At 41.9% G+C, this 15,430-nt stretch overlaps 1 pseudogene; it reads right to left on the bottom strand.

Moving 5' to 3' along the window:
• The window catches only part of LOC112248462, a 48,875-nt pseudogene extending 40,019 nt beyond the window's left edge, over positions 1-8,856 (bottom strand).
• Between the last annotated feature and the right edge of the window lie 6,574 nt (positions 8,857-15,430).

Genomic DNA, 15,430 nt, shown 5'->3' with positions numbered 1-15,430 from the left:
GTGTGATGGTGTGGGGGTGCTTTGCTGGTGACACTGCCAGTGATTTACTTTTAAAAAATGAACCAGTATGGCTGCCACAGCATTCTGCAGTGATATGCCATCCCATCTGGTTTGCGCTTAGTAGGACTATCATTTGTTTTTCAACAGGACAATGACCCAACACACCTCCAGGCTGTGTAAGGGCTATTTGACCAATAAGGAGAGTGATGGAGTGCTGCATCAGATGACCTGGCCTCCACAAATCACTCGACCTCAACCCAATTGCGATGGTTTGGGATGAGTTGGACCGCAGAGGGAAGGAAAAGCAGCCAACAAGTGCTCAACATATGTGGGAACTCCTTCAAAACTGTTGGAAAAGCATTCCAGATGAAGCTGGTTGAGAGAATGCCAAGGGTGTGCAAAGCTGTCATCAAGGTTGGCTACTTCGAAAAACCTAAAATACAAAATATATTGATTGACACTTTTTTGATTAATACATGATTCCATGTGTGTTCAATAATTGTCTTCACTACAATGTAGAAAATAGTCAAAATAAACAAAACCCTTGAATGAATAGGTGGGTCAAAATTTGACTGGTACTGTACATTTTTGCAAATGTATTAAAAATAAAATAGAGAAATACCTTATTTACATAAGTATTCAGACACTTTGCTATGATACTCGAAATTGAACTCAGGTGCATCCTGTTTCCATTGATCATCCTTGAGATGTTTCTACAACTTGATTGGAGTCCACCTGTGGCAAATTCAATTGAATGTACATGATTTGGAAAGGCACACACCTGTCTATATAAGGTCCCACAGTTGACAGTGCATGTCAGAGCAAAAAACCAAGCCATGAGGTTGAAGGAATTGTACATAGAGCTCCCGAGACAGGATTGTGTCGAGGCACAGATCCGGGGAAGGGTACCAAAAAATGTCTGCAGCATTGAAGGTCCCCAAGAACACAGTGGCAGCCATCATTCTTAAATGGAAGAAGTTTGGAACCACCAAGACTCTTCCTCGAGTTGGCCACCTGGCCAAACTGAGCAATCGGGGAGAAGGGCCTTGGTCAGGGAGGCGACCAAGAACCCGATGGTCACTCTGACAGAGCTCCAGAGTTCCTCTGTGGAGATGGGAGAACCTTCCAGAAAGCCAACCAGCTCTGCAGCACTCCACCAATCAGACCTTTATGGTAGAGTGACCAGACAGAAGACACTCCTCAGTAAAAAGGCACATGACAGCCCGCTTGGAGTTTGCCAAAAGGCACCTAAAGGAGTCTCAGACCATGAGAAACAACATTCTCTGGTCTGATGAAAACAAGATTGAACTATTTGGCCTGAATGCCAAGCTTCACATCTGGAGGAAACCTGGCAACAACCCTACAGTGAAGCATGGTGGTGGCAACATCATGCTGTGGGGATGTTCTTCCAGAGGTAGTGACTGGGAGACTAGTCCGGATTGAGGGAAAGATGAACGGAGCAAAGTACAGAGAGATCCTTGATGAAAACCTGCTCCAGAGTGCTCAGCACCTCAGACTGGGGCAAGGGATCACCTTCCAACAGGACAACAACCCTAAGCACACAGCCAAGACAACGCAGAAGTGGCTTCGGGACTAATCTCTGAATGTCTTTGAATGGCCCAGCCAGAGCCCGGACTTGAACCCGATCAGCCATCCCTGGAAAGACCTGAAAATAGCTGTGCAGCGACTCTCCCCATCCAACCTGACAGAGCTTGAAAGGATCTGCAAAGAAGAATGGGAGAAACTCCCCAAATACAGGTGTACCAAGCTTGTAGCATCATACCCGAGAAGACTCAGTTTTTAATTTTTAATACATTCACAAAAATGTCTGTTTTTGCTTTGTCATTATTGGGTATTGGGTTTAGATTGATGAAAATATAATTGTATCAATTTTATAATAAGGCTGTAACATAACAAAATGTGGAAAAGGTCAAGGGGTCTGAATACTTTTGAATACACTGTACTTAGCTAACAGCCTGTGGACACTGCCTTATATGCTCAAATCCCAAAGAGATCCAAAGAGAATGGTAGGCTAGAGGGGTAGAGGAAGGAGGATGGTCTATGCTGTGGGAATCGTTTGTTATGTTTCTTCACACACAGTGGCATTTCAGTAGAGGCCTGTACATTTAGAAACTTTGGTTAGTCTGTAAGCCCTGATCCCATGACCTGCTCAACGAAGGGCAGGAAAGACAGAGAGTGCACAGAGCATGTTACATTTGGTAAATAAAGAGCACAACCTTCTCTTCTATGGACAGACTTACAACTTAAGCTATTAGTCAAAGTGAACACTACACAGGGGTTACAGTGAACCAAGCACAATAGCACTACATTGTACTCAAACTACAATAGGTTAGATGTCAGGTTCATCGACTGTATGGATAAGTATGGATAAATTGTTAAACTGCATTGTTGCTTAAGGGCTTGTAAGTAAGCATTTCACAGTAAAGCTGACAATTTTTGACAAGGAGCATGTGTGCACCTACGTTGAAAAATGTAGGCGCACACAAATAAACTTAGGAGCACAATGCCAAATGTTTTAGGTAATAACACTAGAATCCTTATTTTTCTAGGCGCAGTGATGTTCCTAAATACAAATTCCAGGTCGCACAGCAAAATATTTAAGCACATATGTGAGTAAAATTGTCTCACTGTAGAGCCTAACTTAGCCTATAGGACAATATCCTTGATATATCCTGGACCTATTCTGAATTATGTTAAAAGTAATAGCATTATAGTATATGAGGCTATATTGCATGGTGTTGTTGTTTAAGGCAGGGCAATTCCATGCCAGCGTAGACAAACATTTTTGGTATCTCAGATGGTTCTGGCAAATCTCACATAGTAACTTCATTGGGAGGAAAGACTCTCGAGATGCTTTTTACTTGTATGACAAACACTGTGTCTTTATGAGACACAGAGTAGGTGAATGGATGATCTCCGCAAGTGTGGTTCCCACCGTGAAGCATGGAGGAGGTGGTATGGGGGTGCTTTGCTGGTGACCCTGTCTGTGATTTATTTAGAATTCAAGGCACACTTAACCAGCATGGCTACCACAGCATTCTTCTGCAACACGCCATCCCATCTAGTTTGTGCTTAGTGGGACTATCATTTGTTTTTCAACAGGACAATGACCCAACACACCTCCAGGCTGTGTAAGGAGAGTGATGGTGCTGCATCAGATGACCTTGCCTCCACAATCACCAAATCTCAACCCAATTGAAATGTACTGGTACAAGATGGACCACAGAGTGAAGGAAAAGCAGCCAACAAGTCTTCAGCAAAGCTGTCATCAAGGCAAAGGGTGGCTAGTTTCAAGAATCTAAAATATGTTGATTTGGTTTAACACTTTTTTGTTACTACACGATTCCATATGTGTTATTTCATGTTTGATGTCTTCACTCTTATTCTACAATATAGAAAATAGTAAAAATAAAGTAAAATCCTTGAATGAGTAGGCGTCCAAACTTTTGACTGGTACTATACTTTTAAAATCATTAACATGTACAGTGGCTTGCGAAAGTATTCACCCCCTTGGCATTTTTCCTATTTTGCTGCCTAACAACTTGGAATTAAAGTGGATTTTGGGGGGGGTTTGTATCATTTCATTTACACAACATGCCTACCATTTTGAAGATGCAAAAAAACTTTTTGGGGTGAAAGAAACAAGAAATAACAAGAAAACTTGAGCGTGCATAACTATTCACCCCCCCAAAGTCAATACTTTGTAGAGCCACCTTTTGCAGCAATTACAGCTGCAAGTCTCTTAGGACGTCTCTATAAGCTTGGCACATCTAGCCACTGAGATTTTTGCAAAACTGCTCCAGCTCCTTCAAGTTGGATGGGTTCTGTTGTTGTACAGCATCTTTAAGTCATACCACAGATTCTTAATTGGATTGAGGTCTGGGCTTTGACTAGGCCATTCCAAGACATTTAAATGTTTCCCCTTAAACCACTCAAGTGTTGCTTTAGCAATAAGCTTAGGGTCATTGTCCTGCTGGAAGGTGAACCTCTGTCCCAGACTCAAATCTCTGGAAGACAAACAGGTTTCCCTCAAGAATTTCCCTGTATTTAGCGCCATCCATCATTCCTTCAATTCTGGCCAGTTTCCCAGTCCCTGGCGATGAAAAACATCCCCACAGCATGATGCTGCCACCACCATGCTTCACTGTGGAGATGGTGTTCTCGGGGTGATGGGAGGCGTTGGGTTTGCGCCAGACATAGTATTTTCCTTGATTGCCAAAAAGCTAATCTGACCAGAGTACCTTCTTCCATATGGTTGGGTAGTCTCCCACATGCCTTTTGGCGGACACCAAACGTGTTTGCTTATTTTTTCTTTAAGCAATGGCTTTTTTTCTGGACACTCTTCTGTAAAGCCCAGCTCTGTGGAGTGTACGGCTTAAAGTGGTCCTATGGACAGATACTCCAATCTCCGCTGTGGAGCTTTGCAGCTCCTTCAGGGTTATCTTTGGTCTCTTTGTTGCCTCTCTGATTAATGCCCTCCTTGCCTGGTCTGTGAGTTTTGGTGGGCGGCCCTCTCTTGGCAGGTTGTTTGTGTTGCCATATTCTTTCCATGTTTTAATAATGGATTTAATAGTGCTCTGTGGGATGCTCAAAGTTTCTGATATTTTTTATAACCCTACCCTGATCTGTACTTCTCCACAACTTTGTCCCTGACCTGTTTGGAGAGATCCTTGGTCTTCATGGTACCCCTTACTTAGTGGTGTTGCAGACTCTGGGGCCTTTCAGAACAGGTGTATATATACTGAGATCATGTGACAGATCATGTTATACTTAGACTTTATTTAACTAATTATGTGACTTCTGAAGGTAATTGGTTGCACCAGATCTTATTAGGGGCTTCATAGCAAAGGGGGTGAATACATATGAACCAACCACTTTTCCATTTAACTTTTTATTTTATTTTTTTTTAAACATTTTTTGAAACAAGTTAGCTTTTTCATTTAACTTCACCAATTTGGACTATTTTGTGTATGTCCATTACATGAAATCCAAATAAAAATATATTTATATTACAGGTTGTAATGCAACAAAATAGGAAAAATGCCAAGGGGGATGAATACTTTTGCAAGGCACTGTAGTGTGCATCTATCAGGTACACATACATGTTAGTACATACACACAACAATAGGAGAGGCGTTGCTTTATTAGTTTTTTGAACGCAGGTTTGCTGTTCACTTGCGCTATCCTATATGAAATGGGAGTTCTGTGCAATCATGGCTTTGTAAAATACTGTACATTTCCTTGAATTTGTTCTGGACCTGGGGAATGTGATAAGACCCCTGGAGGCATGTCTGGTGGGGTAAGTGTGATAGTCAGCTTACACACACAGCATTGACAATGCAAACAATTTGGAATCTCCAACACATTAAATGTTTCTTATAAAAACAAGAAGTGATTCCGTCAGTCTTTCCTCAACTCTTAGCCAAGAGAGACTTGCATGCATAGTATTGATATTAGCCCTCTGACTGTAATAAAGAGCAAAGTGTGCTGCCCTGTTCTGGGCCAGCTGCAGCTTAACTAGGTCTTTCTTTGCAGCACTTGACCATATGACAGGACAGAAATCAAGATAAGACTAGAGCATGCAGGAATTTAGTTCCTTGTTGCAAACTGTATTCATCTTTTGGAGTATTTGTATTCTGTACAGGCTTCCTTTTCACTCTGTCAATTAGGTTGGTATTGTGGAATAATTACAATGTTGTTGATCAATCCTCTTGTCACCTATCACAGCCATTAAACTCAGTTTTAAAGTCAACATTGCCCTCATGGTGAAATCCCTGAGGTTTCCATCCTCTCCGGCAACTGAGTTACGAGAGACACCTGTATCTTTAGTGACTGGGTGTATTGATACACCATTAAAAGGTGTAATTAATAACTTCACCATACTCAGAGGGATATTCCATGTCTGCTTTTTCTATTTTTACCCATCTACCGATAGGTGCCCTTCTTCACGAGGCATTGGAAAACCTTCTTGGTCTTTGTGGTTGAATCTTTGTTTGAAATTCACTGCTTAACTGAGGGACCATACAGATTATTGTATTTGTGGGGTACAGAGATGAGGTACCTATTCAAACACTATTATTGCACACAGTGTGAGTCCATGCAACTTATTATGTGACTTGTTAAGCAAATATTTACTCCTGAAATTATTTAGGATTGTCATAATAGGGTTGAATACTTGCCACAAGACATTTCAGCCTTTAATATTTGTAAAAACATAATTCCACTTTTGACATTATGGGGTATTGTGTGTAGGCCAGTGAAAATCTAAACCATTTTAAATTCACACAACAAAATGTGGAAAAAGTCAAGGTGTGTGAATACTTTCTGAAGGCACCGTAATTATCAGCGAGCCCATTCTGGAAAATGTACTTGTAGAGTATATTGTTCCAAACAAAAGCCTGTCTTACAATTTAATATATTAAAATGTTCAATAAGATTGTTTTATTTCAGCAACAAGACTTGCTCCATATTTTAGAGCACACTATAAGGAGTATAATGACACCAAGATTTCTATACGATTTACATGTACAGTTGACAGATGTCTGTACGATTTACATGTAAGGTTCACAGATCCTTTTTTTCTTGTAAAAATGTAGCTAATGAGAGCAAGGCATAAACCCTAATTTGCCCCGAGTTCAACACAACAATATGGCTCTTGGTGTAGGCCTAAGTAATGTAGGTAAGGCTCACTGTTTTAGCTGTCAGCAAACTGCTGTGCCCGGTTTTACATTCCCTAAAACATAGTGACTCATGTTAAAACCAACAGTTTAACACCCCTGCTCTCCCCCTTGACCAAACCTTTAGAACTAAGCTGTTTCCTTATGGACGTCACTCTACTCTAGTCTAGACGTATGCATGCTCAGAGAAACAACAGTCTTATTTACCAGCATAGCCATTAGCTCTGCATGATAAAAATACAGAAATGATGCGGCTACAGGAAGAACCAATGACTACGTTGGAACTATAAATGTGTGCGCCATTGGCAAGGGGATAACATATCACTTCAATTGGGGCTATTGCCTGGAGTACAGAGGGCTGGTTGAGGACATTAGGAGTGCAATTGTTCGGATGACCCCTGAGTCAAATCTCTCACGTCACAGAAGCAAGAGTGAGGGCCTGACTGGAATGAGTTGGTCAGCATAGTTGATAAAGGGCTCTTTCACTGGACAGGCACCACACATTTGACCTTGTGCTTGGCTGTGCGTAGAGCCCTGCACGGGCATGAATTTTAAGCCTGAGCCCTACCCATACCAGCAACCATTAAGCCCTACCCTACACAGGCCCGATTGCTTCTGCAAAATTTAAGGCACCCCACATTTGACCCTGTGCTTGGCTGTGCGTAGATCCCTGCACGAGCATAAATTTTAAGCCCAAACCCTACCCATGCCCCGATTGTTTCTGCCAAATTTAAGGCCCGGACCAAAGGCCAAAATAACTTCAATCATTAGCATCCATTAGCTGCTGGTCTCTGTCTGTCCTCCTCCCTGCAGTGCTCACACAGCATGCACTCTGTTGCTAGTCTGTCACCCTCAGTGGGGCTGTAAAAAAACAGGATGCTGTCCGGTTTTCAGGATGCGACTTCCGCTTTTGGACGTCAACAAGGCAACACTCAATCTTAACTCCGCCACAACATTTAATGGATTGGTTGAACAGTGCAGAAGAGAACCTTCCTTGATAGTTTGTTTTTCTCTCATCGGGACCAGAAAGAGACACTGCTCAAGTGTTTCTTTAAAGCCTGCTACGTTAGGTTAATAGTCTGCCTGTGTGAGTATCCAGAGCAATGGCTCCGCCTCGGGCTGCTCAAAGATGAGACAAGTTTTTGTCACTCTAAACTCGGGAACAGTTATTTTCTGTGAAATAATCTGTCCTGTGGACTCGGACAATGTTCTGGTCGTATATTTCACGTGGTTGAAGCACGTCTGACACCATGTTATGATCTTAGTAGGTTATGACTGTAGGCTAGCCTACTGCGCAGCAGAGCAAATGGCTCAGCTGCAGAATGCTTGATCAATTTAGTCATATACAAGCCCTGCCCGTACCCTAGTAATTGATGAAAAAAACAGGCCCAAACCCAATAAAGGTGTGTAGTAATTGAACCCCCCAGTGACTCTTATCAAAACTCCAGCAGCTTCTATGAGTGGGTTAAATCCTACCTAAGCAGGTAACGTGAGTTAGCTAAAAATGGCAACCTGGCTAGCTAACTAAGAATTTAACTCCACTACAACGTAACATTGAAGTTAAATCCTAAGGTTAGTGCCAGGTAACTATTAGCTCTATTTGCTAGACAGTTGGTTAGTTAGCTAGCGTTGCTACTTAACGCGTTAACTGGCAAGCCAACATGTCATAAGTTGTTGTTTATGGTCACTATGCTAACGTTAGCTAGGGTGCTAACTATCTAGCTAATGTAAATAACAGCTCTCAAGCTACGCTCAGGATGCTAGCCTTTTAAAGTTAGTTGACGAGTTTAAGGCAAATGACACCGTACTGTAAGCTATACATTACATGTGTATAATATTTCTAAACTGCTTGGCCAGTTCTAGACACCGTTAACTTACTGAAAGCTAAGCCAATGACTAAGTTCGCTAGCTAACCCCACAATTTCACTAGTCGAGTCAAACCGTTAGCTTGTTGAAGACGATTAATGTGTCTAGCTGTCTTATCAAAATACATACCAGCTCATTTTGTCTGAATTTCTCATCCAGTTTCAATGGGAAGATTTTCCTCTTCAGAAAACCTCATCCCCTTTCACATAAAATAATTGCTAGCTAGATAAAGTAACCAGGAAGTGGCTACAGCAGTAGCACAGATAAATGAGAACATATTTGGTAGTATATGGGGGGGTTAAACTACGGAAAGCAGAAAGGCCTGCATGGCGCACTGGGTTAGTGAGAGGGAGACGAAGTATAGATCCAACTATTTATGTGGGCTTGCCTGTTCAGCAATGTCATTTTTGGAGTTTGAAATGTAATATTATAGCTTAGAAAATTGTTACTGACAGATGAGCTCGCATCAAGGAAAGATCAGAAATAAAAGAGATCCTGGACATTCAGGATTTCATGCTGATATCTCTTGATTTCAGCCCAGAGGTGGAAGCATGGATATGGATGGAGTAGAATGCCATGCCATTAAGTGTGTAGGCAGATCACATTTTCCAAACTTCTTTAAAAGCTGTGTGTCTAACTATATGCTATTTCATAACATAATGCACCTGTTGATAGGCATAACATAATGTTTGAGGACTATTCCTCTAATAAATCTAATCTAATTTGAGAAGTCTGTATAGGCATCAGGCTGGGGAACACACCATCCACATCGTTCATTATTTTTCCATAGAACATATACTGTAACCCCTCATTGATTATTCCTTACATACTTATATACAGTACCAGTCAAAAGTTTGGACACATACTCATTCAAGGGTTTTTCTTTATTTGTACTATTTTCTATATTGTCAAATAAAATAAAATTGTATTAGTCACGCGTGCCAAATATAACAAGTGTAGACCTTACAGTGAAAATCTTACTTGCGAGCCCCTAACCAACAATGCAGTTTAAAAATATAAAAAATCATATATAAAACATTTGAATAGAAGATAAAAGTAACAAGTAAATAAGGAGCAGCAGTAAAATAACAATAGCAAGACTATATACAGGGGGGTATCAGTACAGAGTCAATGTGCGGGGGCACTGGTTAGTCGAGGTAATATGTACATTTAGATAGAGTTATTAAAGTGAATATGCATAGATGATAACAACAGAGAGTAGTAGCTGTGTAAAAAGGGGGGGGCAATGTAAATAGTCTGGGTAGCTATTTGATTAGATGTTCAGGAGTCTTATGGCTTGGGGGTAGAAGCTGTTTTAGAAGCCTCTTGAACCTAGACTTGGCGCTCCGGTACCACTTGCCATGCGGTAGCAGAGAGAACAGCCTATGACTATGGTGGCTGGAGTCTTTGACAATTTTTAGGATCTTCCTCTGACACCGCCTGGTATAGAGGTCCTGGATGGCAGGATGCTTTGCCCCAGTGATGTAATGGGCCGTACGCACTACCCTCTGTAGTGCCTTGTGATCGGAGGCCGAGCAGTTGCTATACCAGGCAGTGAGGCAACCAGTCAGGATGCTCTTGATGGTGCAGCTGTAGAACATGTTGAGGATCTGAGGACCCATGCCAAATATTTTCATAATAGGTTTTGTCGTGCCAGCTTTACGACTGTCTTGGACCATGGTAGTTTGTTGGTGATGTGGACACCAAGGAACTTGAAGCTCTTAACCTGCTCCACTACAGCCCTGTCCTGTAGTCCACAATCATCTCCTTTGTCTTGATCACGTGGAGGGAAATGTTGTTGTCCTGGTACCACACGGCCAGGTCTCTGATGTCCTCCCTATAGGCTGTCTCGTTGTTGTCGGTGATCAGGCCTACCACTGTTGTGTCATCGGCAAACTTAATGATGGTGTTGGAGTCAGCGTGCAGTCATGAGTGAACGGAGTACAGGAGGGGACTGAGCACGCACCCGTGAGGGTCCCCTGTTTTGAGGATCAACGTGGCGGATGTGTTGTTACCTACCCTTATCACCTGGGGGCGGCCCATCAGGAAGTCCAGGATCCAGTTGCAGGGAGGTGTTTAGTCCCACGATCCTTAGCTTATTCATGAGCTTTGAGGGCACTATGGTGTTGAACACTGAGCTGCAGTCAATGAATAGCATTCTCACTTAGGTGTTCATTTTGTACCGGTGAGAAAGGAAAGTGTGGAGTGCAATAGAGTGCATCATTTCTGGATCTGTTAGGGCGGTATGCAAATTGGAATGGGTCTAGAGTTTCTGGGATAATGGTGTTGATGTGAGCCATGACCAGCCTTTCAAAGCACTTAATGGCTACAGATGTGAGTGCTATGGGTCGGTAGTCATTTAGGCAAGTTACCTTAGTGTTCTTGGGCACAGGTAGTTTGCTTAAACTATGTTGGTATTACAGACTCGGATAGGGAGAGGTTGAACATTTCAGTGAAGTCACTTGCCAGTTGGTCAGCGCAAGCTCGCAATACACGTCCTGGTAATCCGTTTGGCCCTGCGGCCTTGTGAAAGTTGACCTGTTTAAAGGTCTTACTTACATCGGCTGTAGAGAGCGTGATCACACAGTCTTCCGGAACAGCTGGTGCTCTCATGCATGTTTCAGTGTTCTTTTCCTCGAAGCGAGCATAGAAGTAGTTTAGCTCATCTGGTAGGCTCGTGTCACTGGGCAGCTCTCGGCTGTGCTTCCCTTTGTAGTCTGTAATGGATTGCGAGCACTGCCACCTCCGACGAACATCCGAGCCGGTGTAGTACAATTTGATCTTAGTCTCTATTGACACATTTCCTGTTTGATGGTTCGTTGGAGGGCATAGTGGGATTTCTTATAAGCTTCCGGGTTAGAGTCCCGCTCCTTGATAGTGGCAGCTCTAGCTTTTAGCTCATTGCGGATGTTGCCTGTAATCCAAGGATTCTGGTTGGGGTATGTACGTACCGTCACTGTGGGGACGATGTCATCGATGCACTTATTGATGAAGCCAATGACTGTTGTGGTGCACTCCTCAATGCCCTCAGAGGAATCCCAGAACATATTCCTGTCTGTGCTAGCAAAACAGTCCCGTAGCTTAGCATCTGCTTCATCTGACCACTTTTTTAATGATGGAATCACTGGTGTTTCCTGCTTTAATTTTTGTTTGTAAGCAGGAATCAGGAGGATAGAATTATGGTCAGATTTTCCAAATGGAGGGTGAGGGAGGGCTTTGCTCTGTGTGTGGAGTAAAGGTAGTCCAGAGTTCTTTTTACCCCTGGTTGCACATTTAACAGAAATTTGGTAAGACTTATTTAAGTTTCTCTGCATTAAAGTCCCCAGCCAGTAGGAGTGCCGCCTCTGGGTGAGCATTTTCCTGTTTGCTTATGGCGGAATACAGCTCATTGAGTGCAGTCTTATTGCCAGCTTCAGTTTGTGGTGGTGTGTAGATAGCCACGAAAAATACAGATGAAAACTCTCTAGGTAGATAGTGTGGTCTACAGCTTATCATGAGCTACTCTACCTCAGGCGAGCAAAACCTTGAGACTTCCTTAGATATCGTGCACCAGCTGTTATTTACAAAAATACATAGTCCGCCGCCCCTTGTCTTACCAGACGCCGCTGTTCTATCTTGCCGATACAGCATATAACCAGCCAGCTGTATGTTGACAATATCTTCATTCAGCCATGACTCCGTGAAGCATAAGATATTACAGTTTTGTATATCCCGTTGGTAGTTTAATTTTCTGCGTAGGTTATCGATTTTATTTTCCAAAGATTGTATGTTTGCTAGCAGAATGGAAGGGAGTGGGAGTTTATTCGATCGCATACGAATTCTCAGAAGGCAGCACGCCCTCCGGACTCTTTTTCATTACCTTCTCTTAATGCAAATGACGGGGATCTGGGCCTGTTCCTGGGAAAGCACTAAGTCATTCACGTCGGACTTGTTAAACGGAAAAAAAGGATTCTGACAGTTTATGGTGAGTAATCTCAGTGCTGATGTCCAGAAGTTATTTTCGGTCATAAGAGGTGGAAGCGGCAACATTATTTACAAAATAACTTACAAACAACGCAAAGAAATGAACAAAAAAAAACATTTGGATAGGAACACGTAAATATCAGCCTTCTTCTCTGGCACCATCTTAGCACCCGGAGAATAATAGTGAAGACATTAAATAACACATGGAATCATGTAGTAACCAAAAAAGTGTTAAACAAATCTAAATATATTTTAGATTTGAGTTTCTTGAAAGTAGCTACCCTTTGACTTGATGACAGCTTTGCACACTCTTGACATTATCTCAACCAGCTTCACCTGGAATGCTTTTCCAACAGTCTTGAAGGAGTTCACACATATGCTGAGCACTTGTTGGCTGCTTTTCCTTCATGAGGTAGTCACCTGGAATGCATTTCAATGAACAGGTGTGCCTTGTTAAATGTTAATTTTGTGGAATTTCTTTCTTTCTTAATGCGTTTGAGCCAATCAGTTTTGTTGTGACAAGGTAGGGGTGGTATACAGAAGATGGCCCTATTTGGTAGTCCATATTATGGCAAGAATAAGCAAAGAAAGACGAGACTCCATCAATACTTTAAGACATGAAGGTCAGTCAATTTCAAGAACTTTGCAAGTTTATTCGCGTGTAGTCGCAAAAAAACATCAAGAGCTTTGATGAAACTGGCTCTCATGAGGACCGCCACAGGAAGGGAAGACCCAGTGTTACCTCTGCTATAGAGGATAAGTTCATTAGAGTTACCAGCCTCAGAAATTGCAGCCCAAAAAACTATGTGAAGCATTTAAAGGAACAGTTATCTCAACATCAACTGTTTATCGGAGGCTGCGTGAATCAGGCCTTCATGGTTGAATTGCTGCAAGGACACCAATAAGAAGAGATTTGCTTGGGCCAAGACAACACGAGCAATGGACATTAGACCGGTGGAAATCTGTCCCATCTGGTTTGCGCTTAGTGGGGCTACCATTTGTTTTTCAACATGACAATGACCCAACACACCTCCAGGCTGTGTAAGGGCTACTTGACCAAGAAGGAGAGTGATGGAGTGCTGTATCAGATGACCTGGCCTCTACAATCACATGACCTCAGCTCAATTGAGATGGTTTGGGATGAGTTGGACTGCAAAGTGATGGAAAAGCAGCCAACAAGACTGTTGGAAAAGCATTCCATGTGAAACTGGTTGAGAGAATGCCAAGAGTGTGCAAAGCGGTCATCTATGCAAATTGGTGGCTTCATTGAAGAATCTAAAATATATTTTGATTAAAAAATGAATACATTCTTACTACATGATTCCATAATGTTATTTCATAGTTTTGATGTCTTCACTATTATTCTACAATGTAGAAAATAGTAAAAATAAATAAACACTTGAATGAGTAGGTGTCCAAACTCTTGACCTATACTGTATATATATCAGTATGTAAGGGATAATCAATGAGGGGCCACAGTATGCGTTCTATTGAAAATAATGAATGACATGGAAGGTGCGTGTCATGACACCCTAGCTGAGTGGAACTATTATTTTCAGAGTTGATTATCCCTTTTATACCATGGCTATAATTTACCAGATTTGCTGGTAGAAATCCACTAAAGTAGCTAGCAAGTTTACTGTAGTGCTACAGTAGCTGCCATGGTAACCAAACAACTAAGACTTGCTAGTTTAGCTAACCAAACCGTCAGTCCTACCTTGCCATTATGAAAATCGAATTCAACAAAGCCAACAAAAAAAATTCTATTCAACTTTTGCTTTCAAAAGCAGCTCAAAAATAGAAAATGTTAGAAGGAACTATAGGCATTGAATTCTAACATGCAAATATACAGTGCATTATTTAAGCAATAAGGCCAGAGGGGGTGTTGTAAATGGCCAATATACCCCGGCTAAGGGCTGTTAGCATGACGCAATGCGGTGTGCCTGGATACAGCCCTTAGCCGTGGTATATTGGCTATATACCACAAACCCCCGAGGTGCCTTATTAAGTGATAATGCCAGAGAAGCCGGTGTTTGGAGGATATATTGGCACGGGTGTTGTTAGGCCCGAGACTAAGACCTCCAAACAACGGCTTCAAGGAGCTGATCACTCAATAAGGCACCTCAGGGATTTGTGGTATATGGCTAATATACCATGGCTGGGTATCCTTTTCCTACGCATGCCTTTGCTATGCACTTCTCAGTAGGTGGTATTCAGACTTACCTTGTGCAGGTGCGTAACAGGCTTTGCATGCATGGTTTCCTTGCACGTGCTGAATACATTTAATTCAACCACTGAAAACCCTCTCAACAGATTTTCTCATGGAGTTTTCATTCAATAGGGTTTTCAGTACATTTATCTAAAGCCAAAAAGGTGTACCTTTTTCATTCGTATTTTCTTGACAGACTCACTAGAATTTATATGGAGAGAACGGTTCAGAATATTAAGGCTCAATGACAGAAAGCATGTAAATACTCATTCATCTCCTTTTCAGCACCAATTATATATTTAAAAATACTCTGGTCTTGTATATTATTTAGGGTTAGGAAAGTATTTATGCCAAATACTTTTTAAAAATGGTTTTGGAGAGCCTTTATGCACAAAATATAATGGTGAATAAAAAAATGCAGTTTGATTCATCCTGAAAGTTGTAATATTCAGTTGTTCAATACATGAAAAATTGGAAGGTGAGAAAAGTGTACAATAGGGGTTGAACAGTAGTCCTATAAATCTACCCGAATAATCCTCACTAATCATGAAACTGTGATGACAACGCTCCAGTCATCGTGAACTGTGCGCCAGGCTCCAGGGTTTAATTAAGTGATAATGTCCGTGAAGCCGGTGTTTGGAGGATATATTGCCACTGGTGTTGTGCTTTGAAGGCATTATCACTTTTATACAAC

This window comes from Oncorhynchus tshawytscha, linkage group LG04 (assembly GCF_018296145.1).
Source record: "Oncorhynchus tshawytscha isolate Ot180627B linkage group LG04, Otsh_v2.0, whole genome shotgun sequence".
Taxonomy (NCBI): domain Eukaryota; kingdom Metazoa; phylum Chordata; class Actinopteri; order Salmoniformes; family Salmonidae; genus Oncorhynchus; species Oncorhynchus tshawytscha.
Note: the sequence above shows the minus strand (reverse complement) of the source record. Positions and strands in the feature narration are given on the sequence as shown.